The 28,000-nt window shown below is 42.5% G+C and overlaps 1 protein-coding gene across 4 annotated transcripts in view; it reads left to right on the forward strand.

Annotated features, from left to right (window-relative positions):
* slc8a2b (solute carrier family 8 member 2b) overlaps positions 1-28,000 on the forward strand; it is a 206,140-nt gene that overhangs the window by 36,798 nt on the left and 141,342 nt on the right. The window contains exon 2 of one of the 4 annotated variants that reach the window (XM_026192631.1): positions 10,679-10,769. The exons of the other annotated variants lie outside the window; for them this stretch is intronic. The gene's annotated coding sequence lies outside the window, so the exon portion shown is untranslated. The remainder of the gene's footprint in view (positions 1-10,678; positions 10,770-28,000) is intronic. 4 annotated transcript variants of the gene reach the window in all.

The raw sequence follows: 28,000 nt of genomic DNA on the forward strand, positions 1-28,000 counted from the left end.
CTAGCAGCGCTTTAAATATTTTCTGCATTTGCAATCCTGAAGTTTTGGTCTAAAAGCCAAAAAGCAGACGCCTCGTACAGCCAAGAGCTTATTGTTAAATCTGTTGGTGTTAATCCCGTCATTAGCTTGATTTACTAACGGTTCATCACTTGTTCCTTCTTTCCTAGAATGGAGGAAACCTCTGGCTCGTGTTATAGCGTCTCATTAAATTAATAACGGCTGTGTTTGTGTCTGTGTGAGCTAGATTCTCCCTGTGAGACTGTGCTGAGCTCGAGCGAATCATTGTGCTGTTCTAAAAGGTCTCATCGGTGTGTGTGTGTGTGTGTGTGCGCGCGCGCGTGCGATTTTTGCCCATCAATTTTGGCTGTTTTCACTACGTAGCGCCTGTAGGCCTTCTTCTGCCTCTCTCTATGCATTTGCTCAGTGGGTGTTTTTGCATTATGTAACAGCTGGAATTACATTAATAATAACTCTCATTTGCATGTCAGACCCTACAATGTAGAAAAGCAAACACCCATTTTAAAGCATAGCTTCTGCACAGAAATTGTAAATAAATCTATTTTTAATGAATCCCTAATCCACTTTAAATATGTGGCAATCTTTGTGTGAAAATGTTGATTTTCATATTTACCAGTTAATGAAACTGTTTATATAACTGAACACAGGGGAGCTACTCACACTCTGTTAGAAGTGCAGAGGGAAGGTTTCGCCTATCACAGCTGTCCCAGGGTGAGAGGTGGGTAAAACCTTGATACCCAGTGCATCACAGGGCCAACATAGGGAATCAACTTTTCGCTACGATGATAGTCAGTCTGTGTCAGTGTTGCTGTCATATGTGCAACTTATTCAGTGATTATCTACTGTACACATCAGTGTACATCAGTGTCTCTGCCTGATTTCTAGGGTGATATGACCAAAATCTCGCCCGATATCAGGCATTTCTCATCCTGATAACGATGTATATCACAAAACGGTGCATTTTCAGGGAATTCTGTGAATCTTGGGCAGCTCGACTTGTGTGAAGTGTTTTCAGCTGGGCGTCGTGTGGAGCCGATGCATGAAACTATATATTTTTAGATATAAGTTTGTAATGGCCGCTATTTTCTTTGTGAGTGTTTATTACACGGCGTGCTGCGGGGAAAAGCCTGTTCTAACGTTTGAGTCTAAGGTTTATTTTGAGCACCTGATGGCTCTTTGTTGCTTCTCATCCTTGAACTCTCTCCATACTCTTTCACGTGATTCTTGCGTAGGTGGTAGAAGATGTTTGCGGTGTTTGATTCTGAGATGGGGACCAGTTTGCACCATAATTTGCATTTTCCATAACCAAACCATTTCCATGCTGCAGAGGTTGCCCCTTATTTAGGGATAAGGTTCTCGATTTGTTTTGACTGGTCCTTCTGTTTGGAGCTAGCTGGTTCTGCCTCATCTTGACTGGCCATGCTGGTAATCTCTGTGTCCCGATGAAATAACAGTTTTGCGACACCACGAAACAAACAAAAGCGTATAATTTGAAACAATAGATGTTTTCATTCTGTTATCCAATATATTGCGTCATATCGCACAGCCCTACTGACTTCTGTGTTATCCTGCTACGTATTGTAATTCTAACTTGCTATTATGAAATTACATCTATTTGCATTTAAAAATGGGTAAAATAGTTCTTGTAGTTTGTTTCATACACATGGTTATAATCTAACCTACTAAGACACCTTTTTTCATAGTGATAGTGAAAGCATGGCCTCAGATATCTTGCAGACTCACGGGGCTTTTATTTACCGGTAGTCTCAATCCAAGTGCTGGTCTTTCTATCACCACGTCGCCTCAGCCCATACAGGTGTGATATTTGAAGGCTTAGTATTTATAGATGTGACGGGATTTTGAGTAGAATTGATATTTAAATAAAGCTTTTTACATTTTAAAATGTTGTGCTTGAGTAGACGCAGTTGCAGTGATTAAGCGAAGCAGAAAACAGACTCAGTCATGATTTTGTAGTTGCTCTAAATTAGTTGGCAGAGACCTTTAAACATCTTTGCTGTCCTTCACAAACGCCAGATTAAGTTGAATATTTGTGCTGTTTATGTATTCATTTCACAGGAATCACAGAGTTTTTCAAATGTTAGATAAAACCATTTGTAGCCTGCAGCTGTTCTGGACTGATTGCTGAAACGGTTAATTCTCCCTCTGATTGAAAGTGTTCTTAATGAAATTCAAAGACCATCACAAACCCTTTTTTCATTGACTTGTCTACTTACCACCAGGATCTTCCAATCCAGGTTAATTGATTCTTCCCAACCTAGCTGTCACTCTGTCTTCATCCATTCATCACTTACTTGCCGGTCTGCACTGCACTCTCTTATTCAGCTCTAAGTGCAGATTTGGATCATGTTCTCGGGGCCCGGCTGAAAAGAAACTGTACTGTCAACTATATTTGCTCTGCATCAGAGCCAGCAGGCTGCTGTGGAGCACGAGGAGGGTTCATGGCTTAATTTTGCTGTCTCTGAGATAAGGGAGGTTTATTTAGTGAAGGGGAATACAATGAAAATGAGATCGCTTAAACTTAAGGATTTAACTGCAGCTGTCAACAGGAGGAGAGGTGCAGAGATGGTAGGTTATTTTAGAACCAGAGGTGTGGCGACGTGAGATAAGACTACCTGCTGACTCAGACCTGTATGGTCTGATGGTTACAGATTCTTTTTCTTCTTCTTCTTCGCTTATTCTGCAGTGACTGTCCATCCACACATCCATCGCTTCATTCACTCTGCGGTAAAAGCCTATCTGGTAATTTTATCACCCCATTTATTCTGATTCTCTACTCACTGACTGCAGCCAAGTTGGTTGGCTTGCACAGCTGTGCTTCATCAGCAGCAGACCATCTGTAACACCTTTGCTCTGGAGAAAGAATTCTTCATCTTTTCTCTGAAACAGATACGAGTGATGTCATTTCAAGTCTGATTACAGCTTTTTTTTTTTAAATTTCAGTCCAGCTTTGAAAAGTAAATAATTTCATTTGTCTGATACATATTCTTCAGCTCGAGGATGCTCTCGAAAATCAAGTCTTGTTCTCAGCTGCGTTTCATGTAGCAGAGAGTATTGAAGTGCTTTATGCAGCAGCGGTAATTCTTCTTTGCTTCAAATGTCATGTTTATTTCTGCTGATCTGGCACCTGCAGTCGCCTTTGTGATTACGGGCTCGTCAACTGTGGAACATGCTTTATTTTTTATCACCCCACCGTTAAACCTTTGTATTAGTACCTGGCAAATATAGCATTTATGCTAAACCCTGTGCTGTTTTAATTGCTTCTCACCATAAAGGATTTTGTAATGTTTAATTATGTGAAATTCACCAACACCAGTGTTCTGAATATGAGTCATTGCAAACTTTTCTGTTTTATATTTAGATGATGCAGAATGAGTTCATTGTATCCATTCAAAACAAATGAGAGGAGCAGAAAGCCGTTGAGTCATCTAAGCAAAGAATGGCCAAAATAAAGTGTGAGGAGCTGTGAAACATTTGAAATGTTCTTTTCTTTAAAAAGAACACGTTTATATGTAGTGTGGGTGTCAGTGTTCAGGTACATGTGCATATGTCTGATTGCATGCATGGGTGTGTGTGTGATATCGATCTCATGCTGCGAGCGCCTGCAGGTGTTGCTGGGAGTGTCTCATTAGCTGCTGGGAGACTGTTGTGAAAGACCGGGACAAGCAGCTGGCTGCTTGTTAGAGAACAACAGGAACACAGACAGACATTTTCCCATTATTTCACATGACATTTAAGTGACTTGAATGTAATTTCTAAAGACACAGCCACATCGTCACCATTAACCATAGACTAACCTTAAACATTTAAAGATTGTCTTTAAAGATGATGCTGGCTAAACAGTTTTGTGGTCCCGCAATATAATTATTACAACCCATGAACATGCACGGAGATACAAATATGGAAAACATCTGCAACAAAGACGTTCACTGGGCACACACACACACACACACACACACACAGACACAGACACAGACACACAGCACTAGATAATCAGAGTCCGAATAATTAACATGGATCACTTATTGAGCTTTTAAATTCACTCTTTAATCCCGCTGCCTGATGGCAAAGACAGTAGCTGACATCCCTGTGTGTGTGTGTGTGTGTGTGTGTGTGTGTGTGTGTGTGTGTGTGTGTGTGTGTGTGTGTGTGTGTGTGTGTAATTGGGAAATTGAATTCGACTCATACATCAAAGCGGCGACCATCTGTCTGGCAGGGACTGTTTGTTTTTAAATGGAGTTTATTAGAGTTTTATTGTTTTAATTTGGAAGCTGTTAAAGAGGCACTCCCAGATGTTTTCAGGTCCACATTATGTGAATGTTTGGAAATGTGTTAGCCTGCTTCCTTATACTCGTTTCTCAAAGATGGAGCAGAGTGTTAGTCACATTCAGTCACCATCCCAGCAGATCAGCTGATCTTAATCCCAACTCACATCAGCTGATCCCTCAAAGCACAGACACCCTTCTATGGCCAGTCTAAAGTATGGCATGCTTTTAAAGCCACTTTAGTCCGCCTACAGTTGCACATCTGCACGTTGCTTTACAAACCACCTCCACCTCAGACCGTCCTTTTCATGCTGCGTCTGTCTGTTCTGTGCTGCTCTCCATCAGCCAAATATAAGTTACTGCAGACGATTATTGCACAGCTCTTTTCACCACGGTGGTCCTGAATGAATAACAGTAGAGGTACAGCGGCCACCTGTCAATGAGAAGCTGTCGAAATTAATTTTCAAATGTTAAACTCAAATGTGGCTGGGCAGCTCCACCACCCACACCAAAGTGCAGAGTACTCACGACTCTAAAGCTCTGCTCCTCATCAGCTGCTCACAGTATTAAATTAAGCTCTGTTCCAGTTTTCAATTTTGTCCAGTTTTTGTGGTGTGAAACATTTGTTAATTTTGTAAATATTCAGACTGAATCAGCATGAAACTGGAACACAGAGTTACTGTGAACGTCCTCACAACGGAGCAACAAGTGCCAGGCGGAGCTTCTTCACTGTCCACAGCTTCTGTATGAACTCCACACGTCCTTCCAGGCGGCTCTCCTTCTGCACCGTCTCTGCCTGTGCTCGCTGCAGGAGGCAGTAAGGAAACACTTTTTTTAAGTTTGCAGAGACACTTTCAAAGAAGCTCTTCTCAGGGTTGTTACTGAGTCACTGCTCTCTGGTCTTTGATGAAGTCCGGTGTGGGCTGCAGTGCGTAGGTTGCTTGCCCTAATTATGTTTCAATCACAGGTTTAAGAGCCTTGGTAACACACTTTTCAAATACTTATGATTTTTTTTTTAAAGGTTTTCTGTAGGAAAGCATGAGAGCATTTTAAAGTGGAGGCTGCTCTCCTTTCTGAATGCTGTTTGTTTTTAGTATCTCAGTGCACAGCAGCATCTCTTTTATCTATTCAAGCTCTTCTGAAGTGCTCGCAGAATTGCCACCCATGCATGTTTTTAAATGAAATACCACAAACTGGGTAGACTTGAACCTCTTTCTGTAACAACGTAGCAGGCATGCTTATCAGAATCAGTGCAATCGGTTCAGCTGTGCCTTAAACAGTCAACATGTTTTTCTTTTACGGCTCTGCTGTAGAGGATCTTTCACTCTTTCAAAAAAGTGTTTGGGCTGCATCTGGATAATATCGTAAGATCACCATGCTGTGTGTGCTGGCTCAGGCTGTGTAACACTGGAAACATGAGTTGCATCATGCAACATCCTTGCCGGTGTTGTTGCTGAGACGACACTGAGAAGTGTCTCACTAATGCCACTCAGGCTGAGGACACTGAGAGAACTCTGCATGTTAATAGCAGAGACAACAAACAGATGCAGTCTCTGTTGTTCACTGCTACAACACAGCCTGCTGATGCTTTGTCTCCCTTCATTGGCACCACATTAGGGAGCATGAATCACTGATATGAATCACTGAGCTCTAATCAGGCCAGTCAGTGTGACAGTTAATCCCAGCTGAGTCAGCGTAGCCTGAGGTAAAAGGATGGACGTTTGATTTCCAACTGATTTATTTGTGGCAGTGATTCGCAGAACCCCCGGGTTGCTCACTCTGCTGGTCTTATGAGCAGTCCTGACAAGCAACAAAATCTTTGAACTGCTGGTTAAGATTTAAAATGACTTTCTTAAGTTTAAAGTTGCATGCAGGGCTGCTACCTCAGTGTTTGATTTGATTACCAGTTGGAGGAAACTAGAGCTGACTGTAAGTGCCATTATACAGCGAATGCACTGCGAGAAATCAACAAGAAGTTCTGAATTTTTCGTACCCCCCCCAACTTGACATAAAGCCCTGATGAGCTGCCCCCTATGTGTCTAAACAAGGAAAGGAAGAAACTGAATTCTGGATCGGTCCAGTTCTCAAGACAAGGCAGCAGCAGGGAAAATTTCATGGTTTGAACCTGGAGCTGAAGTTGCATCATGAACACTTTCGTACATATTTCTGGAAATGTGTGGCAGCTCTCACTGGGACCACATCTGAGGAGGCAGAAAAATCATTTCAGAGAGCCGATGGTCACAGAGCAGTGCAGCTGTGTGTCTGAGGTAAAATAACAATATTTGACTGTTTCCTTATAATTATTCATTACTAGTGCGCATTTTGAGCTTCGAATGCACTTGTTGCCAAATGCAGTAATCCCATTGGTCAGATCTGTTTATTCATCTAAAAAACTGACGTTGGTTTGAAAACAAAATGCTGACAACAGCTATACTGAGAACAGATGAGTCCAAAAAATATTTTTAATGCACGAAATAATTATACAATTTTTACGTGTCTGGTGGATAAAGGCCTTAATGCTTGTGTCAGTTTATACTTTAATAAAATCTGCTTTTCTAACTCGATATGGTGAGGCAGCTTTACGAATGGTTGCAGACCTATCTCACTCTACCGTCGAGCTCACTGAAACCTCATATTGTCATCTTTCAGTACAGCTCCTTGTCAGCAACAAACTAGCAACAACTTAGCAGCTTTGCAACAATGTTGCCAGATTGTTGCGTCAGTATTTCGGCTCTCTGACGTGGCTACCATTGTTCAAGCCACCTGAGCGTGTCCCCCATGAACAGCTATCAGCAGTGCTTTGCGTTGAGTCTCGTGGCTTAATGCTTTGGCTTCATGTGAAGTTGGATAAAATCAATAAAACAATATCTGTTTGCTGTTTCTGTGCCGCCAGTGGGACATCAAACAGCCGCCCACATACTAATAAAAATGGTCTTTAGGCAAAAAATGTCAACCTTCTGTGGATGCAGCTGGTGACCAAATTTCATTGTAATGACTGAGGCATCATCTGGGATCGCTGCAGTCAGGTGCCTGAGCTAGGCTGTCGCTATTTGTACTCTCATATCTCACAGACAAAAGTGTTTGGACCTTTATTGTTTTTAAAAGTTAGTCATTACACTTTTAAAATCTATGTAAAATATTAAACATCTGCTCTCATTGTACTCATATTAAAACCTGCATTAGCATATCTGTTCATTCTGACTTGCAACAACCTCATATGTTCAGTGCTGCTCCTGCACCTGAGCAGATAGAGGTCTTCATGCATGCACGCATTTCCATTTTCCATTCCCATTATTAGCTTTATCTTTTTCTCCTTCCTCATCTTCATTGGCTATTGTAGTGCTGTAGCTTCTTCTACAATAGCATGTTTTAGCTCAGGGGCACTCCAGCAGTGTTCATGATTACGCTACTGCAACTGAAGCATAACATTGAATGCAAGAATGATAACCACCTATTGCTGCTACTGTTGCACAAACAGTGGCGACAGAGACACATCCACATGAGCAGCCCAGGGCCAGTGTGATCGTCATACAACCTAAAAACCTCTAGTCCATGCACATATACAGAGAAATCACAAACAAGGAGAAAAGGAGAGTAAATAGATGTATTATTCATACTGCAATTACTTTATCTTCAAAATAATGCAGAGTCATTTAGTAACCAGTGAGAAATGAAAATAATAAACAGGGATGCTCCAGCTCTGAGGAGGAAGAATGTTTTGTTCCTATTGGTTGTTATATTTTACTGTTTTTTCTTCATTAAACATACTAAAAAAATTTAATTCAGCCGCTACACTAATTATATACAGAAGCCTCTCGCATAATATTAAAGGCTTTGAGGCAAAAATTAAAATGCTGATTATGTGAGGGAAGTTTGAATACATGAAAAATCAGCTGAGGAAGGATGTTTCGTGTGTGTTTGTGTGTGTGGTGGTGGCGGGGTGTTCTTCCTGCCAGAGTTGTGTGGGTGTGTTTTTCTGTCTGGATGTGTGTGTGTGTGTGGTGACCCGTAAGTGTGAGGGTGAGCGGTGCATGGAGCTACAACATCCTGATGAACACAGCACCAGCTGAGAGACCACCTGGATTATACAAACCTACCTGACCCCTTGCGTGCACACACACACACACACACACACACACACACACACACACACACACACACACACACAGAGAGAGTGTTTCTCTCAGGTGAATGGAGGAAGTAAGGAAGGATTAAAAAACAGGTCCTGGACAGGTGGTGAAGGGTGTTGGTTTGAGAGGAAAAAGGATAATAAGAAAACTTTCTGAATTTGTGCTCACATTCAGCTCTTAATGTTTCAGAATGATCTCTTATATCCTTCAGAACTTTCAGTTTTATTTTTATCAGTGTAGTTTTAAAGCATTTTTCATTACCTGTTATTAGAAGTTCTGGTAATACGAATTGTAGCTGACACCAAACTGATGGTCAGATTGTCTAAGATGACTGAGAGGCTGTTTTATGTCATTGCAAATTGTCGTTTTTTTTTGTTTTGTTTGTTTTTTGTAGAAATGAGCCAGTTGACACAGCTTCTCAATGTGACTTTTGGAAAGTGATGGCGGCATTTTTCACTAATTGAAAAACAAATTAATGAGAACTTAAACTTCCACATTAGGATTAGGGTTTCCAAACTACATGAGAACAGAAGCCTACATGACTAGACAGAGTCAGTGTGTTTATTTTTATTTTATTATTCATGGGACTGTGGATGTTGCAGACTGCGTGCTGTTAAAGGTGGACTGAGAGCAAGCCATGTATTGATTGATGGCGAATGATCCAAAAAAGACAAAACATAAGGTTCAAAAAGGGAAACTAAACTCTATAAACTACTGAAAACCAAAACTTGGAACCACAGAGACTAAAAACAACAAAAACACCTACATATATACTGCACACACCTGTACATGGGTATATGTATACATAAAGACCCATTTACAAATAGCTGAACACAATCCATATACCCTGTGCACACCGCAGCACAGTCATAGTTATTTGCGCACAATTTGATACTTTGTGTTTTAATCTCTTATCACCAAACATTATAGTAAGAAAACAGCTTTAATGACTAGTTAACAGAGATCCACTTTACCTTAAATGCTAAACTGTTTGTTTCTGTCGACTATGCAAGTTATAGAAAACAGTGTAGGATTCATCTTCTTTTTACCTAATTTACATAAAGCTTTACAGACTCAGATTGGTTGTGAGGAAATCAGGGTAGCCTGGTTTTGTATTTGATGATTAAAGTTATTTGCAGTGTTTTGTTTGTTTGTTTTTACTTTACTGATTTATTTAATTTTTAAGATGTAGTTAACTGGTAATTGTAGAGGCTAGTTTTCTAGCCTCTACAATTTCTTGTAATGCAGGAAATTGTATCCTTGTTAGCGGAATAAGAAATGACATGCATGGTGCTGGAGCATGAGCAGACAGCACATCTGTACTGCATTGTGAAAGGCCAACTCTGCAGTGTTTTCTCCCCGCTCCTCAGAATGAATCTCTTCCTCTCACAGTTTATTGTGTTGTTTTCTCTTTTTCACACCAGTGCTCAACAAATTTCATTTAATTTATTTCCACAGCCGTGGTGTTTTCTCATCCTCTTCCTCTAATATTACATGCCATTTCCCTAGAGCACCTTTTTTATTTTTCTGCCTGCACTTGGAAAATGCATTTCACTTGTTCTTCTGTTTTACCACTCCTCATCAGTGTCTCGCACAGGCCTTTAAAATCATTTATCCTGATATATACCCGTCGGTTTTTCTTTGACACATGCATATAGTTGTTCCTGCATTATTATTTTGGTATGCATCATGATAGTTGACAGCATACTTTCCCATTTCTCACTTTGAGTCTTGAACCTTTTGATCTCTTGCCTACCATCTGTTTAAGCATGAAGGCCTAAATAATGCATTCATTAAAAAAAGGAAAAGGCTGCTGCCATTGGTCAGTGGAGGTGGTCAGAGCTGAGAGGATGTAACAAGAACAGGTCCATCAATTCTCTTATTATTGGTGGTTTTCCTGCAATTTTCAGCCTCTACTGGGAAAGCAGTAATAGCCAGATTAAATAGGTAATTCCATTGTTTTGCTTCCCTGCTTTACAATAACAATAAAGCGAACCAATCAATCAAGCCTGGAGGGGCCCAGAGATGACGCAGCATTGTCATTCAGGTTCAGGTTAACAGCTGCAATTCAAAATGAGAACACCTATCATTGTCATAAATGGCTGCTTTGCCTTGGGTAGTGATTGCATATATGAAACTGAATTTGTGGGCTCCACTTGAGGCAGATTTTCTGAGCTTTTTTTTCCATCTTTTTCCAACATGCTGCAACAATCACTTTCAACTGAAATCAATTCCTTCACTCTGGAGCTACCTCCATCTTGCCTGCAGTGTGGTGCAGTTTTCCATGACAATCCTGGGAGGGCGATAAAAGAGAACACACTGAAAAACCACGCCAGAGGTATTTTTTCAGTCACTGCTTCACGCTTTATAACCTTCACCTTAACCTATTACCTCACTGTCAGACTCTGCTGTGTGTGTGTGTGTGTGTGTGTGTGTGTGTGTGTGTGTGTGTGTGTGTGTGTGGGGGTGTGTGTGTGTGTGTGTGTGTGTGTGGGGGGGTGTGGGTGTGTGTGTGTGTGAGCACTTTTTAACAGAGAGTATACCACTCTGAACGGTAATATTACCTTTAAATAAACAAGCTTTTTCTTTGCCCTTTCAATTGAAATTGAATTTAAACATGGTGGTTAGAAAGCAGACACATTACTTGGTAAATGCTAAATCACCCATGACTCATTAAATCACTTAGGCTACGTTCACACTGCAGGCGAAAGCGCATCAAATCCGATTTTTTTTTTAAAATTTTTTTTTACCCTATGTGACCCATATCCAATCATGGTCTGACAGTGTGAACGGCACAAATCCGATATTTTCAAACCCGATCTGGGTCACTTTTGTATGTGTTCCTGAATCCGATACATATCTGATGTTTTAGAAAGCGACTGCTATTTGAACGGTCGTGTCGCATTAAATCCGTCTTTTACGTCACTGACACAAGACAGACGCTAATTATCAGCGCCCAAGAAGACATCGTGAACGCTTCCTGGCCATCCAGTGTAGATGTTAATGAAGCTGTTGGGAAGACAACGTGAACATTTTATTTGTACTGTATAATCTGCAGATTCTGACAGAAATCTGCAACTATCCTTTGAAGCACCGCTCCTCTAAAACAGCAATAAGGATCATTATTAGGTTATTTACATTATTATGTCAATAACAAAATAACTTAAAGCAAAAATTGGGAAACGTAAAGTCCAAAGTCTTTATATTAACGGCCATCTGTCAAACAATACTGTTTGGTCTAGGTCTAAACAGAGCCCGTTGTGTGTGGCGTCTTCTTTTGCGCATGCGGGCCGCTTTGAGCGTTCACACTGAACGCTTTTGCTGTCGCATTTTATTTGTAGTGTGAACAAGCAGACAAAAAATCGGATTTGATCAAAAAATCAGAATTGAGCATTAAGACCTGCAGTGTGAACATAGCCATAATGGCACCAGCAGGCACACACACACCTTGCTTGGAGCCAGAATATTGTAAAATCAATGTTAATTCTCAGCTAAAGTCAGTCCATGAGCTGCATGTGTCAGCACTCATTGTGGAGATATTCAGTCATTAAACACACATCCTTGCGAAGGTCCGTAAAAAACCTATTAAACTCATTTTCTTGTTGTGCCATGAGGCAACAACAGCAGGGAAGATAACAATGAACCTTTGCCAGTGTGTAAGTTTTCAGATAAAAGGCTTATCCAGGTCTTACACTACCAGCATCAACACCTTGTGTTTCTCATTTTGGAAAGTGTCCTCTACAAACAGGACTTTGTCGCATTAGGTTTTCATAGTTACACACTAGATGTCCTTTGGCCAAAACCAGGCATGGCAGGCTCTATTGATCTCTGAGCAATAATGGACCCAGTGTATCATCCAGGAGACTGTGGTATTGTGTTTTTCAAACAGCTTCAATATTTTTCCCCTTTCTTCTATTTCGGCTTTCACTTGCTTTAGAATTAAGCACCTGGTTAGGAAAAGATCAGAGTTTATTTGCCCCTTTATGGATCTCACCCAATTCCCTAATCAACCCAGTATCACAGCAAAACATGTATTAAACACATTTGATGCTTTGCCTCTGCAAAACGTGGAAGCGACGCACAAAAGGACATGTAATGCATAACTGAGACACAATGCATTGTGACTGCAAGAGCAATTAAAAAATTCAGAGACTCTGTAAAAGTGGCTGATTTCCTCTTGAAGATGATCTTCTCCCAACTCGTCGTGAACACAACAGCTGGCTCCAAGGCTACAGCCCTACATTTGGGATGAAGCTCTAAAAGTGGACTGTCAGGTCAGGAGTATAACTAGGAGCATGCACAACATTCCTGTAGAGGTTAAACTGGCAGTATGGAGTTCCACTGTGATGTGTCTGAGGGAGAAAATTTTGAGAAACCAACATTAATTTGTGCCAATTTGCCAAAAGAGAAAGTGAGAGAGATTTTCCTTCCAGGGACTTTGTCAAGCCATCCAGTGTGCTTCACAGGTGGGAGAGTACATAAGAACAGACACGCATTTCAATGATGCATTCTCAAAATGGTGTTCTGTAAACTGACCAGAGGTGCACAAGAAAATTATCTTGAGGGGGCGATCTGCTAAAGTTCAACAGTTTCTTTTAAATAATCACACCTCATAAGATAAGATAACCTTTATTAGTCCCACTAATAAAGGGAAATTTGTTGGGTTAAGGCTGCCGACCTTTGCCTGCGCCATCTTACCCTTCCGACCATACACACATTACAGCATCACATGGGGAAGACAGGTCAGAGAGGTATAACAATGGAAAATGCACAAATTGAGGAAAGACGAGGAGAAAAAAGAACTCCCCCCAGACTGAGCTCCAACAGGGAGATCAGTTTGAGAACAGACAAAAAAACACCTCAGCACATGAATCAGCACATCTCACTACATAGAAGACATAAGCTTCGAAGGCGTTTGGAGGGTGTGTGTGTGTGTGTGTGTGTGTGTGTGTGTGTGTGTGTGTGTGTGTGTGTGTGTGTGTGTGTGTGTGTGTGTGTTCCGTGTTCAGCCGAGAGAAAGTGTCCCTTCGCCCAGTTAGGCAAAAGTCAACAATCTTCGGTCGACGCGACCTTGACTGATGAGGGAGAGAGTCACAACACAGTCTTATAATCTAAAGAATAAAGAATTGTTGTTCTGTCATCTTTGATTTGATGAAGTAATTTCAGGGTTGATTAATTGGTTCCCTCTAGAAAGAGACAAAGAATGTCAAGTAAGAAGAACATGGAATCAGGATCAAAGAGAAGGAAGAGACAAATGAGAAAATAATGAGTTAAGAAGTGTCTTATTGTGAACGCACCTCAAGTTTCTGCTTGTGTAAGCACATTAGAGTCAAGATGTTCCTCAGTGAGGTGTTAAATGTACCTAGCTGAGTGGTGAAGTGCCTGCTATCAGCATGATAAATGTGCTTCTGACATGATAGAGCTATCTGTTCCTTCTCCCAGGACATTTACCTGCAATGTTCCAGTGACTCACTCACACACAACCTGGGGATATTTCTGTGCACATTTGATATTGAAATTAAATCTACGTGCCCTGAGTGGTCCATCAGAGAGTATTAAGCATGTAAATTAAAACAAAATGACTTTCAGACTCATCTAATGTTATAACCAAGTTGGAAAATGATCATGAAATAGCTATTACTGACCTCTGTAGATGTGGACTCATTACTCTATAGACATTGAAGTGAAATATGTGTGTGACTTCGCCCTGCACCGTCTGCTTTAAGTTGCCTTTTTATAAATGTATGAACAAATATGACGATGTTGAACTATCAGTGTGAATCTGCCCCCTTTCATCCCCTTAAATGCTACTCAAATCTGCCGTGTGACTGTATGAAGACAAATCGGGAATATTTCCGTTTCTGTGCTCACTTGCATTTTATTCATCTCTAAGTACCCCTTGTCTCCAGAGTTTTTTGGGACACCAAACATCAGAGAGAATCCATGACAGCACTGTTGGAGCTAATTGGATTTATCCAAATGTAATTCAGTCATCGTGCCAAAATGTGTCTATAGGCTTTCAGCCGATGATGGGATGAAGCAGATGGTCATATTTCACTTGCCTCTAAACTTCTTTGTTTTTTTCTTTGTGTTTTAAAATTAGATTTTACCTCTAATCTTTTGATTACAAATATGGGGAGCAGAAAAGGTCCTTTTGTATTTTTTAGATTCTGTTAAACCTTTTCTGTATATCAGATATACAACTAAGAAGTTGGGAAGAAGTCAGTCTGGTAAAGCAGCCTGTTTCTGACGTCAGAGCAGCGTCTGACGGACCTGTAACTGTGACAAAATTAATGAAGGCCTGTCAATATTATCTCATTCATTAGACCTTTTAGTGGCCCTGATAAGCTCATTTCCAGCTCCATTTTCTTTAGTCTTACACTCCAATAGCTTTGCATACGTCACAGTTCAAAAATATCCCTTATTCACCTCATTCTGAACCTTGTACTATAGCGCTTCTCCCTTTAAAACATACTTTTTCTCTCCTAAGCTTTCAGACTTAACTAAACTAAACCACATCCCACTTCTAAAGAAAGTAGAAGGCGATCTGACTAGATGGAAATCTTTACCCATATCACTCATGGGAAGGGTCGCCACTATAAAAATGATGATCTTGCCAAAAATAAATTACTTATTTTTGATGATCCCTAACAAACCATCACAAGCTTGGTTCAGATCTCTGGATTCATATATTTCCAAATTCCTTTGGAAAGATAAACCCCCGCGTATTAGCTTAAAAACGCTACAAAGAACCAAGGATAGAGGAGGATTAGATCTGCCTAATTTTCACCAATACTTCTTAGCCAACAGGCTTCAGTTCATCTCAGAATGGTTAAAACATACCTTCTTAGTTGAGCCCTGGCTAGATGTTGAACAGGCACTATGCAAGGATCTAGAGATTTCAGACCTACCATTTATTAGCTCAAACATCAAAAGACATGAATGCTATAAAAGTATCAACATCAGCTTTTCTCTGACAGCATGGTGGGAGTTTCTAAAAATAACGGAGTCTTCATTAATCCCATGCAAACGTACACCTATCTGGAATAACCCTGACATATTACAAAACAATAATATGATTAATTTCCCAGAATGGAGTTGTAAAGGAATTAAATACTTAGAACATATATTAGAGGGAACAGAATTTATTCCATTTGACAGACTAGTTGAACAATATGGGATCAACAAGATAAGGTTTTTAGAATATCAACAAATTAAATCCATAGTAAAAAAGAAATTTAACCTCAGTCAAGTTGAATTACAAACACCACTAAGTGCGGCACATTTTCTTACTCTTAAATCCCCCAAATTATTATCTAAAATATACAGAACACTTTCTAAATTAGATGAATCAATATCCCTTCCTACTGCAAAGTGGGAAGCAGATTTATCAGTCAACCTAGACCAAAACTTCTGGTCTCAGATTTGCTTAAAAACTTTTAAATTAATTAAAAATCCCAGTCTGCAATTAATACAATACAAAATACTTCATAGAGTGCACTATACAGGTCATCGGATGTTCAAGATGGGCTTTACATCTTCCAACAACTGCTCACACTGTCAAGGCAATACACCAGACAATTACATCCATGCTCTTTGGTTCTGTCCACCAGTGCAAAAGTTTTGGCGCGAGATATGTGAAGACTTATCAAAGTGTCTGAAATGTAACATTCCAACTTCCCCCTTAGTGTGTCTACTGGGCAGCTTAGATAATGTCACTTCAGAAAAGAATATAGCCCATATGATTTTCACTGCCCTATGCATAGCCAAGAAAACAGTCCTCATGAACTGGAAAAATAAAAATAATCTTAATTCTAACCAATATAGAAATTATCTATTAGATTACATTAGTCTTGACACAGCCTCTGCCACCACATTAGATCAATTGCTCTGGGCCCCTTTTATCAGCTCCATCACCTAGTGGGGGTGGGGGGTCATAGTTTGGTCCCGCCTTCACTGTTGTGATTGGTGAGGGGGTAGGGACAGGCTTAGGGCGTCGGGGGGTTCCCGGGAGGCATCTTCCTTGGGGGGCTCAACCCGGGGTAGCGGTCACGTCCGGTTGGGGGCTCTGTTGGCTCTCAGGTGACTGTTTCCTCGCGGCTGCGTGCAGCGGGGCTAGGGGAGGGTCTGTGCTGACGGACGTGGGTTACTGACCTGGCAACCTGGCTGCCCCTGGGTGGGTCCGGGATGGGCGTGAGGTTCTGGGGGCACTCCGTCTCTGGGCTGGGGCCCGGGCCGGGCCTCGGGGGCTTGGGTCCTGGTTGGTGTGCTGCCGGGGTTGTGGGCGGGTGGGTGCATGGGGGCCCGGCCCTGGAGCAGGGTGCCGCCGGTGCGTCGATCCGCCTGGGGGGCTCTTCAACTGGTGGGGGGGGATGGTCACATCTTGCAGGAGCTTTCTTCTCTTCAGGAACTCTCTGCAGGAGGGGGAGATACAGGAGAGGTGGAGGAAGATCTCAGCCTGGGCGTTTACCGTCTTATGTAGTCTGGAAGATGTGTGGATGGTGGGGTGGGTGCAGTTTTCTCTGTGGTGGGGTTGGGTGGACTGTCCAGGGCTCTGTGGAGCCGGAGGGCGCTACTGCACTGGGCCCCGGTCTGATGGGCCTGGGCCCCCCTTCCCTGGCGGGTCGCGGAGGGTGGGAGTGCCTACTGGGGTCAGCGGGGGAGCTGGCCCCAGGGAGGGGTTACCTGCCCCTCCCTTCCTTCCCTCCCCATCTCCAGCTGCCTCCCTCTTCCCGCTCCTCCACAACCACCCACACATGCAGGGCCTTGGAGTGGGGGCATGTCACCAGGGTGCAGAGGAGGCTACCCCCCCCCCCCCCCCTGTCCCCTTCTGGCTGCCTCTGCCTCAATTTTATCCCACAACTTAGACATTCACATTATTCACACTCTCATTACACATACATATAGGATCTTGGGGGTGGGCACAATCACGGAGTCCAAATTACCATCAGGGTGTATACCTCACCCCTGACGTCGTTGCCCACCTCTCAATTTTAAATACACTTAGTCATTGAGGGCTAGCAGGAGGGACTATGCGCTTACCTGCTGCTCCTTGGCAGGTAGCTCCATGCCCTCCTGGGTTTTAATTACACCTTAGAACACATATGCATCAACACTACAATGAGCGGGTGGAGGGAGGTTTGGAGTCTTCTCCCACTCCCATTCTCTGCGGCCTGCTGGAGCGGGAGGGCTAGTGGGAGGAGTTGGCCGTCCGACTGCGGTCTGGGGTGTGGGGCCTCCCTGCTGCTGCGGAGTCGGGGTGGTCTGCCTCTCCCCACCGCAGGGAAAAGGGTAACACCACCTGGGTCTGGGTGCAATTCCCCCCTCCAGGGGCAAGGGTCCCTAGACCCGGTTTGTAGAGTACGCTTGGGGAGTGTGATTGTGTGTACAGCGTCTCTTTATGTCTGTCTCCACGTTGGTTGAGTGTGGAGTGAGTGCATATGAGAGCATGAGGGTGGGAATGGATGTTTGTGTCTGTGGGTGCCTGTATGTCTGTGTCTATATGTCAGGTTGGGTATCAGACGCCACCTCTCTGGGGACACCTCAGGCCCTCCAAGGTTTGGAGGCCTATCTCCACCCACCACCACTTCCCCTGCCGGTGGCGGACTCCCTCAGGTGTCGGTGTGTTGGTGGTTCTTTGTGTCTGGGGGTGGGCGTCCGGGTACACACCGGCTCACTCCTTGGCGGCCGCTTGTCGGGGCCTGGGGCCTGGGGCTCGCTCGGGCCCCTTTGGAGGTGGGGTGCCCCCGGCCTCTCGGCCTGGGGCTCGGTCACTCAGGCACAGCTGGGGGCCGGCGGAGCTCACGGGCGCGTCACTGCAACTCCCCCTGACTTCTGCTCCGCGGCTGCTGAGTGAGCCCTCATCTGGGACTCTCCTCAGCTCTTACTGGAACAGTGGCGCGGCTGCCCCTCTGTTGGTCTTCCATGGTCTCTTGTGTTCTGGGGGCCTCTGGATGTCTGGAGTTTTGATCTCCTCCATACCCGCTTCACACCCTGGAGGACGGGGCTGTGGCCCCCCCACACTCCCTAGCAGATCATTACATGGAGAAACCTTTGGAATGCAAGCATGCTGATCCACACAGGTATGCACACATGGGTATTCACAGACGCGGACTAAAGCTTTCTTGGCTGCTGCCTCAAAGCACACTGTGCGCTGTCTATCTTGCGTGCTGCACAATATCGTTTATTATTTAGTAAATATTGATATCTATGACTAGCTAGTTTATTGTGATGGTGCTTTGTTTTCTCTATTATTATGTTGCTCTTTGTTGTTTGCTGTCTCCTCTGTTTGTTTTTTTTTTTTTTTTTTTTTTTTCTCCATACAGGTGACCCAGGAGTTCTTTTTTTTTTTTCTCTCTCTTCCCCCCCCCCTCTCACAGTCTCTTCTCCCCTTTGGTTTTCTTTCTTTCTCTCCCCCTCTTTCTCTCATTCATTCCCCCTGTCCTATTTATAAAAAAAAAAAAAAAAAAAAAATGACAAAGGATGAACTGAAGCTCTGCCATCACGTAATGTCGCATACTGCTGTTTCTGATGTCATTTAAAAAAATAATAATAAAATAAAATAAAATAAAACATACTTTTTCTAATTAGCGACCACTCGCAAAGGGATAAGCTGGTGGTGGGTGTGGCTTCATTCTCAGAGCCTCAAATTTGCTTTCTTTCTAATAGACAGCAGGGGGCAGTTTTTTAAGTAGGTAACCAATGGATGACATCACAGTGGGTCCATGTTTTACATACAACATTTCAGTGAAATCCTGACCAACAGTTGAGATGACAAAGAGTAGAAGAAAATATCAGAACCAGAGAATTTAGAGCCTTTGGAAGTCAAAACTCTTATGTCAGAAATTACTTTCACATCTGCTGATCTCATTGTTTGGCCATGTGTAATATGACCATCCACCTATGTAAGGGGCTAAACTTGACAGGAATAAAGAAAAAGCATGACCGCTCTGCAGTGTAAAGGTGAAAGAAAACACAGTGAGGAGGTCGGGAGGTTCCTCTGCTGTTAGAATCAGCATAACTAACCTTCACAGAGTCAGTCGTCATTCTTCAGTTTGAATCTTTTTCAGAGATTTCACTCTGTATGCAGGGAATAAAAATTTCTGGTGCCATAAGACGGTAATGTGAGGTACACTCAACAAAAATATAAACGCAACACCTTTGTTACTGCTCCCTTTCCCCATGGGATGGACGTAGAGACCTAAAATTCATTCCAGATACACAATATAACCATCCCTCCCAAACAGTGGTCACAAATCAGTCCAAATGTGTGGTAGTGGGCACATCTGCTATATTGAGATAATCCATCCCACCTCACAGGTGTCCCACATCAGGATGCTGATCTGACATCATGAGTAGTGCACAGGTGTACCTCAGACTGCCCACAACAAAAGGCCACCCTGGAATGTGCAGTTTTTTGCGCTATTGGGGGTCTGGGGACCCGGAACCGGTCAGTATCTGGTGTGACCACCATTTGCCTCATGCAGTGCAACACATCGTCGCATGGAGTCTATCAGATTGTCAATTGTGGCCTGTGGAATGTTGGTCCACTCCACTTCAATGGCTGTGCGAGGTTGTTGGATATTCGTGGGAACTGGTACACACTGTCGTATACGCCGGTCAAGCACATCCCGAACATGCTCAATGGGTGACATGTCCGGTGAGTATGCTGGCCATGCAAGAACTGGGACATTCTCAGCTGCCATCTGCCCTAAACAATGTGAACCATGATTCATCCGTGAAGCGTACACCTCTCCAACGTGCCAGACGCCATCGAATGTGAGCATTTGCCCACACAAGTCTGTTACGGCGACGAGCTGGAGTCAGGTCAAGACCCCGATGAGGATGACGGGCATGCAGTTGAGCATCCCTGAGACGGTTTCTGACAGTTTGTGCAGAAATTGTTTGGTTGTGCAAACCAATTGTTCCAGCAGCTGTCTGGGTGGCTGGTCTCAGACGATCTTGGAGGTGAACCTGCTGGATGTGGAGGTCCTGGGCTGGTGTGGTTACACGAGGTCTGCGGTTGTGAGGCCGGTTGGATGTGCTGCCATATTCTCTGAAACGCCTGTGGAGACGGCTTATGGTTGAGAAATGAACATTCAATGCACGGGCGACAGATCTGGTTGACATTCCTGCTGTCAGCATGCCAATTGCACGCTCCCTCATTGCTTGTGGCATCTGTGGCATTTTGCTGTGAGACAAAACTGCACATTCCAGGGTGGCCTTTTGTTGTGGGCAGTCTGAGGTACACCTGTGCACTACTCATGATGTCAGATCAGCATCCTGATGTGGCACACCTGTGAGGTGGGATGGATTATCTCAATATAGCAGATGTGCCCACTACCACACATTTGGACTGATTTGTGACCACTGTTTGGGAGGGATGGTTATATTGTGTATCTGGAATGAATTTTAGGTCTCTACGACCATCCCATGGGGAATGGGAGCAGTAACAAAGGTGTTGCGTTTATATTTTTGTTGAGTGTAGTTGGTTGTGAAAATGGCCTCATAACCACTAAATGAATATGTTCTCTTCAAATGGGAAAATGTTGCATGCTGCAGCGAGCTGGTATTTGACTGCTCTGGTTTGGTTGTATAATTGACATCAGCGGGACGCTGTCAGCTGTTTGGAACCGGCATAAAGGCAAAACAATGCGATACGATACGACCCTGCTTCTCATTAAGACTCACATTAAACTTGTGTTTCTGTAATTATTAACCTCAGCATTGAATGGGCAGCATCAGCAATGAAAATAAAACATTATTTCCACTAATGTAAATGAAATGAAAGTCTCAATTTATATTAACAATTTGATCTTTTTCATCCTTCCATCACTCCTGACCTTCCTTGTTGAGCGAGCTCTGCTGTGAGCAGCTCTGTGCACCGTTTCAGCCTGTTGAGATTTCAGGTCTGGCCCTTAATCTGGAAAGCTCTTCGTTAGGGAACTGCAGCAGCACAGGTAACAGATCATTTGCGAAAACCAAAGATTTGCTCTTCACACTCTGAGTAATGAGGCGAACATGCACACAAATAGATCAAGTACCCAGAGTATCGTCTGGCTGCCAGCGACCTAACCCTGACAACAAGCCAGATTTATAAGAATAATGATGTTTATGTGAAGACATGGGAGCCCATTAGCTATGAAGCTGTCATCGCAAGCTAATATCCTCCTGTTTACCATGTGTGAGGATGTAGTAACTAGTTTATAGACTAATTTTTATACATTGCGTTTTCTGGGTTCACTGACCGTTCAAAGTGATTTTTTTTTAAATTACTTTTTATCTACATACTGTGGATTATCTCTCCATTGTCACCCCTTAAGTAGCTTTTTCATTTAATTATATTTGTGGTGATTAGCCCAAAATCACAATTAATAACGCACGGCACTCCATTTCGATCTAATGTGAGATTCTTACCAATTTCTGACAGCGAGGATTTGATTTGCCTAAACCAATCAGTAAAGATCAAAGCACCAGCCCTAGTGTAACATAACTTTATGTCCGCAGTGATGCAAAGTTATTCCAACATTCATTTAACCAGGAAGTGAAACCCTCGACATTAAGGATATATTTTGCGAGCGGTGAGTGCATCAAGCAGCCAACAGTGCTTTGTACACATTGCTGTAATCTGACTGGCTTGGTGCTCGTGAGCTGGGAGGTTACAAACAAGCTAATGCTGAACACTTGTGTTCTCACTTGCACCTATCAGGTGATGTCTGGAGAAGCTTTGTTTTCACATAATAGCAGCTTTTCTATTTGCAAGATCATATATCTGCCATATGTACTTTGCAACATGAAAGGAGTGTAAAATAAAAAAATAAAAAAAAAAGCAGGAAGTGTGTGCACATGTGAGAAGACTCCAATTAAACAAAGCAAAATAACCTATTAAAAGTAATCAGAATTAGCACTTCCATAGTGTAGTGGCTTACCTAAACAACTCTGGTTCAATCTCTGGTGTTAAAAAACATGTGGCGCTATCTGCTGTGATGACCTTTGTAAATAAGGGAGCTGCTGAAAGTAGCTTCACCTTTCACTTGTAATTATCACTTTGCCTGCTTTACTTTGAATCCGTTAACATTTAAATTGCAATCTGGGCTCTGACTGTCCACAGATGTTCTCACATCCTTACAAACTGGGAATGATTCTCTGTCCTTCAGCCTCTTTCATCACAGTATTTCTTGTCTGGTGCCTGCTGCGACTTGTAAATCACTTTCCAGACCTCCCCACCACCCACTGATCAACACATGCTGTTAAAGGGATTACTTGTCATCTTGAATTCTGGTCTTTTCTTTTTGCCTTAAGATTGTTATTGAATCAGAAATGTCTCGGTAATTATTCTTAATTTGGTATATCCCTTAAAAGTCCAACAACCCCTTTAATTAGGAACTTCTAAGAAGACAGTGATGGAGAAAACATCAGTCTCCCTTAGACTAAAATCTGCTGTCTCTCTCCATCACATCAGGTATACAGCCATCCAACCAGCTCTACTTCAGTGTACTCATTACTGTTTAACAGCAGTGTGAGTCTGGACCTGTAGGTTTGGTGCTAATAGGTTTCTGAATGACAAGAGTAGCAATATGTTCTAATGAGCCAAAATACCAGAGTGATAATATTCACCAACCATTAGAGTTCCGAGTTGAACCTGTTATCTGCTCTTTACCTCTTCTTCTGTTGTCTTCTGCAAAGAATAACTCAGTGACAGAAGGTGAAGCAGACACAAATGTGGGCATCATGCTGAAATAATTCGTCTGACATTTTAATATCCGGTCTGCTGTAATGTGACATGTGTGCTGTGACTGGTTCAGTAGAGAGAAAAATGTTTGTAGAATGAGACGCTGTTGAATTGTTGAACTGAAGTTTCCTGCTGGTAGAAAAACAACATTTTTCACTTTAGAAAAGAAAGGAAGGCACAAACTGTAATTACAAATTAGCTCGTTTAGGTTGTAAACAACAAGGCCGATCTGCCTGCGAGTGACTCCAGAGACGTTTCATAGTAATAATTTCAGCAGCAGGGTGAATTTAGTCCCTGACTGGATTAGTTTGTGTCATTTTTGTGATGAGTTTGAGATGAATTTGTGAAGATGTAAAAATCTGAAGCATAAGGTCCAGTTTTCTCTGATCTCACTACAGTAAAGAATCCATCCAACATTCATGAATCCAGATCTGATTAAATTCCCTTTCTTGGTGGACTGACCTCTGGTCCCATTTTTTTTTTTCAACCAAATCCATCCATGACTGTTGAATTAATTCTACCAAAAAATAATTTAATTGCTGTCTTTTCCATACAGTATACAGCACCTTGAGGTGACTGTTGGCAGTAAAAAACTGGAGATAAATTATCTGGATTTCAGGAGTGTGACCACACTTCCAAACACGCACCTTCTGGGTATTATGTATAGCCCCCCCTGCAAACTTCTTCACTTTTTATTAGTACATGAGGATCTGCCAGGCCCGGGAGCTGCCACCAGTCCCCATTGAGGCCTTCCCCAAACCGCAGCTCATGTCTTGATTAACTGAGAGCCATACTAGGCTCAGGGAGACTCTACTGACCGTCTGTCCCGTGGTCATGCAGGGACTTCATCAAGCTTGGTTGTCTGTTCTTTGTGTGTTTTGATTAAAGAATGTTAGCTACCGCTCGTCTGCAGGCTTTATTTAAATGGAAAACTTCCACAACAAAATGGCGATGAGGATGGGATGGTCCTACCAGCTTTTGAAGCGAAGGAATTGGAGGAGTCACAGAACCGTGTGTTTCAGTCACCACCGAGACCATCAACTTTGAGGGAACTCCTGCAGATGGGTGAGTTGTAGCTAACTTTGTATACAGTCATGAGGAGTTTTTTGTCTTGCCGAGTCGTGAAGTGCTTGCTGAGTTCGAGTCTCTGGGAGGAGAATCCTGGGGTTCGAGTCCCCAGGCTTGTGTTCGGTTCTGGTGTTGTGCAAAGAAAAGCAATCGTCTGCTAGAAAGTAATTGCAAAAACACCGGTCCATCACAGGGAACGGTGGTTCAAGTCCACTGTTGATAATCACGTCTGCACAATACAGTGTGCGGAGTGACGGTATATTAGCACTTTTTTTGCCGAGAAGGGAAGAAGGCCATTGCAGGGGATGCTCTGAATGTAAATATGGGCTCTAGATCCAGTAGCAGCGGACGTTTCACCCAGTGGCCAGAGATAAAACTCAATATTTGACTGTATGGTAAGAAATGCGAGTACAAGTATGTTATGAGATGAAAGAGAATGGTTGTGTGGAAAAAGTTGATGTGTGTGTAAAAACAGTGAAAAATGGGGTTAAAAATGTTGAAAATTGGGAACAAAAACAAGAAAAGAAAAAAAAAGAGAGGAGTGTAGAAATGTGTGTAAAAGTTGCTTCCAACTAGCGGGAGAAGGTGGTACACCAGCTCCCCTAGGGTGGACACACACACACACACACACACAAAATTAGCAGAATTGTTGATGAAAATAAGCAATAAAATAGGAAGAGGGTTTGGTGTTCTTCAATGTAGGGCAACTATAATCTCTCTGGGTTTTTAAGAAAGGGGAATTCAGAACATGAGAGGGGAGATGTGTTGTTTTAAGCGATTCGCCTTTATCTCCTAAAAATATTAGCAAATCTAAAATGAGGACGTGGGCCCAGCTAATGAAATAAAACTGAATTGAAAGGCTTAACTTTTTGGAAGTCTTTTTGTAAAACATCGGTGCTGCAAAGATCAAACAAAGTTCCAGGACACAGGAAATGGATAAAAAATGTGTTTCCAAAAAAGATTAACATGGCTCATGGGCTAACCAGAACAAATATGGCAAAGTGAAAGTTATGGAATGTGTAGAAAATCTAACATACATCTAGTTTTCAGCACCAATCAGTTTACCTTCTCTGGAATAGGGCTGTAAATCCTGGAGCCATTGCTTCTGCAGCTAAATTCCTGCATTTTTGGTTCTTAGTGTGTTACATTGGGATTGTTGCACAAACATGATGGTGGTTTCTTTAGAGAGCAGCAGAAAGAATCTGTGTTAGCTGCTTGCTGTGGCCTGTGAACCAGCATCTCATATTCGTGAAGGTGTCAGCCATGCTTCTCTTTATCGATTTCTGAAACGCGGCTCTGTTATTGCCCGGGATGCTACAATGTTTGTTTACTGCGGCGCTCCAGCTATTTTATCTGCCCTGTGACAGGAAGTGTGTGTTTTGTGTGTGTAGTTTGTGTCCTTATATAGGTTTATACCTGCCTCTTTTGTTTACTTTTGCACTCCATGGCATTATTATTTGTCCTAGAAGTGTGTGTGTGTGTGTGTGTGTGTGTGTGTGTGTGTGTGTGTGTGTGTGTGTGTGTGTGTGTTTGTGCGTGGGTGTGGGTGTGTGTGTGTGTGTGTGTGTGTGTGTTTGGCACACTTATGCTGGCAGCATAATAACAAGACAGCGAAGACAAAATGTGGCTGACAGATAAAGAAAGAAACAAGACCACAACACATCAGATGCACTAACTGCATCACCTTCCTGCTAGTTGACTTTTCTTTTTCATTTGCCTGACTTACCACACACACACACACACACACACACACACACACACACACACACACACACACACACACACACACACACACACACACACACACACACACACACACACGCTCACTCTCTCTCTCTCTCTCTTAAACCTTTGTAGAGCTGCCTTTCTAAATCAGCACACAATCAGAGTAGATTACTTCGAACAGTGAGGGCCATTAAGAAGTTTTTTGTTTTGGTTAATTTGACTTGAACCAAAAGTGATGAATTCCAACAAAGAATAAACTCAGGAGTGTTGTAACATTGAAAAATTAGGAATCCTAAAAATCTTTTAGTATAATTTGACCTGAATCACTTAAAAATATAATAGTGCATTCTCTGTTTGTCAGCTGGGTGGCATTGTGCTACATGGTAGCGCTGTGATAAGTTTACTGCTGTTAGTGAATAGCAGAAGTTGCTGGAACATTGGCAATGAAACAGAAGCATTTAGTGAGTTTAAGAGGAGCATATTTTGTTTTCTAAAAGCAGGAGTGGACTCACACTGTTCATATTTCATATTTAAGTAAAAGCTTCATTACAGTGGCTTTTAAACCAGAGCGTCACATCAAAATCAATAATTACTGCTTCTGCATTTGGGCATCAGGTGGTAAGAAGCCTAAAAAACACTGAAATGTTGTAAAGATCTTTAGCACTTGACCCACTGAATGAATCATTATTAAAATAACTTTAAAAAATCGGTAACAATCATCTGTGTAGGTTTTCAGTCATCCGGGTCATGGTCATCTAAGAAATCTAAGAGGTCCAGAAACTTACGCTGGATCCAGATAAGAGAAGACAGATGGTTTGAAAGAGGAGTGAAAGAAGCATCTATGTCTACTGTGAACGTCTATCTTTGAACAGAGGCGTTGATTTACGACACCAACTGTCTGCCATCTATAATCCAGTTTTGAGATCCTTCCCAGCCTCCTTAATGCCCACTCACACTTTGCGTCAGTTGATCTCATGATAGGGTGGGGGCAAGCTCTCACAGTGGCTTCACTCGAAACCTCTATTGATAATCACCCACAGCCTTTTTCACACCCCGACTCGTGTGATGAGGCACATCACCAGTAGTGGGTCAATGATTCTCTTAAGGGACACCCCCACTAGAGAGTACCTGGGACTCTCCATCATTTGGTCTTAGAACCTCGCTGATGAGAGGTGAAAAAACTTAAAGAAGTCCAGTCGCTTCTCTTTCCAAGCTCCTTAGAGTTTTTAACAATCATGTCACTTTTTAATTGTTTTGGTGCATTTTTGGCTCCAGGCAACAGGTGAGCTGCTGTATTGAGTATTAAGTAATTGAGCAATTTTAAGCAGCAGGTGCTTTTGTCTAGCTTTGGGATCCTTTGCATGCCAGCAATCTTACTTTGGGGAAACACCAATTGAGTGTTGAAAGTCTGGCAGCCATCCACGGTCGGACATCGAAGCAGGGAAGGTTTCCCTGGCGTGGCAAGCAGCCAGATACAGTAGCTGTTTTCAATTTGCAAAATATACTATCCAACCAGAGAACACAATTATATCCTCAAATATTTAAAGGAGATTTGATTTTTTTTAAAGATGGGTACACACAAAATTGTTACAGTCAAACAGACAGGACAGCAAATTTGTTGGCAAAAACAAGCAGCAGATTTGTCTTTGACTGTTGAACCGGCTCACAGGAGATGGACAACTTTGCTTTCATTTCATCTGTCACCTTCGGATCATCATCAGCAGCCTTTAGGTAGTTTATTTCTGGTCCTGTTGGCTCCACTCAGGGACTCGCACATTTTTCAGTTTGTTACACCTTGATGTTGCAGCAAGTCTGTCGGCACTGATCACTCCTACCAACTTTCATTGACTACCAGCTCATCACACTCTGATGCTTGGCCCTTAAGTGTCACATAATAACACACTGAGTAAGCACTTAGCAGCATTTTCCCTTTTTTCCCTTGGTGCACAAATGGACTGCAAAAGAGCTCGCTCTCTGCTGACATAATCACCATTGGAGCAAAAATGAACTCTGCAGGTGTTTCCAGTTAGGGTGGAAGACATTTG

The sequence above is a fragment of the Astatotilapia calliptera genome, chromosome 14, assembly GCF_900246225.1.
Source record: "Astatotilapia calliptera chromosome 14, fAstCal1.2, whole genome shotgun sequence".
Taxonomy (NCBI): Eukaryota; Metazoa; Chordata; class Actinopteri; order Cichliformes; family Cichlidae; genus Astatotilapia; species Astatotilapia calliptera.